Source organism: Protopterus annectens, chromosome 3.part1 (assembly GCF_019279795.1).
Source record: "Protopterus annectens isolate FY-2018-M chromosome 3.part1, PAN1.0, whole genome shotgun sequence".
Classification (NCBI taxonomy): Eukaryota; Metazoa; Chordata; order Ceratodontiformes; family Protopteridae; genus Protopterus; species Protopterus annectens.
The window spans coordinates 1,889,335,763-1,889,339,278 of NC_056732.1; positions in this window are offsets into that span (position 1 = coordinate 1,889,335,763).

Sequence of the window (3,516 nt, forward strand, 5' to 3'; positions counted from 1 at the left end):
AATGTAATAAGGCTGCAAACAAAGTTGCATTCATTCACAAGCGTGTAGCAAAACAAGACCAAACTATAAAGACATATTACTTATATTTCTAACTATTTCTAATTTTTTTTGTAAAAATATTCATTTAATTAGGTTTCTGCATGCACTGAATAAACCCCATTTCAGGACTGAATCCTGATCTGCTTTTTTGGTGGTGGCTTTGTTTCAAATTAAAGCACATTGAACTTACTGATGATGTTGTTTGTTATTTGTATTATTTTATATCTGTCTATTTATATATGTATATCTATATCTATATTTTTATCTATATTTGTATCTGTATGTATGCCTATATGGATCTACTTGTCTATTGATTTATCACATAACTGAAAATAAAACAAATGAAAAAAGATTGTAATCAGACAAGAATGATAACAATGCCAAAAGTCATAACAATGAAAAAACAGCTGCTCCATTTAAATATTTTATTTCAACATGTGTTGCTCCCCCCTGCTTATTATACATATCAATTCTGAGATCGCACTACTACGTACTACTGTGGAAAAGGTTAAATTTCCCATTGCTCACTGTACTGTGATCTCCATTCAGAAGCTCTGAGTGGTGTGTGACATCCACAGCTGGTTTTTCATTGTTAAGACTTTTGGCATTGCAAATGTTCATTCTTATGCTATTACAATCTTCTTGTCTCATTTTTTTAGTTTTGGTTATGTGATATTTCAATAGACTGAAGTATATATATTTTATATATATATATATATATATATATATATATATATATATATATATATATATGTATATATATTTAGATATACACCTACATACAGATATAAGATATAAAATCACAAAAACAGACATACAGACATACAATTGTGAGATACATTTATTATTAACCCAATTGAAGTGCTAATGTACTTATACTTTAACAGTTCACTTTTACTTACTAGTAAATACTTTCATCAAAATGGACATGAGTATCTAAAACATATTTAAACTGCTGTGTACAAGCTTTAAGGTACACTGCAGGTGCATTTCGATGCTTTGGTAAATTGCACCTTTACTGCATGTTATAATGCAGCACTCTTTGAAATGAATGTTTGAGACTAAAATGGACTTTGGGCTCAAGAATGGATTGCCACAAAGTTTGCCTACACTGTTTAGGTAATACTCTTGGGATTAGTGATGCCCACTTACTCCTGATAAGAGAAGAAGCAGCATGATCTTGATTCCTGGCTGTGTGCAGCTACAGTGTGACCAGCAGTGGACAGGCAGTAGTTAGAATGTGAATCACCGGTGAACTCAGGGCTCCTCTTCCTCTGTCCTTGTGGTAATTCACCAGGGAAGTTGCTAATAGTTTATCTGATCTCCTCAACAGGTTAAGTAGTTTATAACTTTACTGATCACTCACTGCTTACTATCAAGATAGGCAAGGACTCTGTGGAAGTACAACAGCAGTCTTATACTTACTGAAGACCTTTAATTCATATTCTGTACTGTTGCAACTTTTAACAGGTGCAAATACCTACTCACATAGGAGGCCAGCCTCTCACACAACACATATCTTAGCAAGCTGTTTGCCCAGACATTACAGCCACATAAGACTAGACACACTAATGGTGATTTTGCAAAGAAATCTCTGTCTAAGCCTCCTAATCAATGTTTATGCAAACCTCAGGTATATAGTGCTAGCCCTACAAATATACTGTCACCTGCACCCATACCTATGTGGAGTGATTCTAGCTTCAAGCTCATATCCATAAGATTTCTAGACACTGTGTCTCCATAGTCAGACAAAATGGCATTCCACTTACTGGGGTGAGCAAACAAAGGGTCACAGTCAGCTACTTCTGTGATGCCAAGATTTATGGTATCACTATATCTCTTAGTTCTCTCCACCCTAAATGACTATAACCTCATAGTTGTCCATGGCAAAGTGAATGGCCTTAGATGCTTCACCCTATGAGAAATACAAAGAGGCATGCTTGCTCTCACCATGCATTTATCTGATGCAGGAAACACACTTGTCTTCAGCATTATCCTATCATCTCCAATAATGATGCCATAATTCCAAAACAAAATAACTGACCTCACCTTAACTAACTTGTGTAATTCCACAGGATACAATTTTTCTCAGCATAGGATGCAGTAGTCAATAGGCCAAATTGTTTTGCCATGGATAGCTTGCTTCCCTGTCTCTCTCTTCAAGGCTTCCATATATTAGCTAAGATTTTATGTGTTTGTATAGTGCCTTTTAAGGCAACATTCTGGCCTAGCAAATTCTGATACATCTTATATTAAGGTGGAATTCAGCAATGTTAGCAGTCTGAACTAAACAAATGCCTAAGCTTACGGACTTCCTGACACTCAGGTACATGCATATATGCTTAGGAAATGAAGCTTGGTTTTCTTGCATTGTCAGTACTCCCAACATCTTGTCACTCATTACAGACATCTTGACATGACTGTGTTGTTTCCTCCATCTTGTCACTCATTACAGACATCTTGGCATAACTGTGTTGTTTCCTCCATCTTGTCACTCATTACAGACATCTTGGCATGACTGAGTTGTTTCCTCCATCTTGTCACTCATTACAGACATCTTGGCATGACGATGTTGTTCCCTCCATCTTGTCACTCATTACAGACATCTTGGCATAACTGTGTTGTTTCCTCCATCTTGTCACTCATTACAGACATCTTGGCATGACTGAGTTGTTTCCTCCATCTTGTCACTCATTACAGACATCTTGGCATGACGGTGTTGTTCCCTCCATCTTGTCACTCATTACAGACATCTTGGCATGACTGTGTTGTTCCCTCCATCTTGTCACTCATTGCAGACATCTTGGCATGACTATGTTGTTTCCTCCATCTTGTCACTCATTACAGACATCTTGGCATGACTGAGTTGTTTCCTCCATCTTGTCACTCATTACAGACATCTTGGCATGACTGTGTTGTTTCCTCCATCTTGTCACTCACTACAGACATCTTGGCATGACTGTGTTGTTCCCTCCATCTTGCCACTCACTACAGACATCTTGGCATGACTGTGTTGTTTCTCCATCTTGTCACTCACTACAGACATCTTGGCATGACTGAGTTGTTTCCTCCATCTTGTCACTCATTACAGACATCTTGGCATGACTGTGTTGTTTCCTCCATCTTGTCACTCACTACAGACATCTTGGCATGACTGTGTTGTTCCTCCATCTTGCCACTCACCACAGACATCTTGGCATGACTATGTTGTTTCCTCCATCTTGTCAGTCATTACAGACATCTTGGCATGACTGTGTTGTTTCCTCCATCTTGTCACTCATTACAGACATCTTGGCATGACTGAGTTGTTTCCTCCATCTTGTCACTCACTACAGACATCTTGGCATGACTGTGTTGTTCCCTCCATCTTGCCACTCACTACAGACATCTTGGCATGACTGTGTTGTTTCCTCCATCTTGTCACTCATTACAGACATCTTGGCATAACTGTGTTGTTTCCTCCATCTTGTCATTACA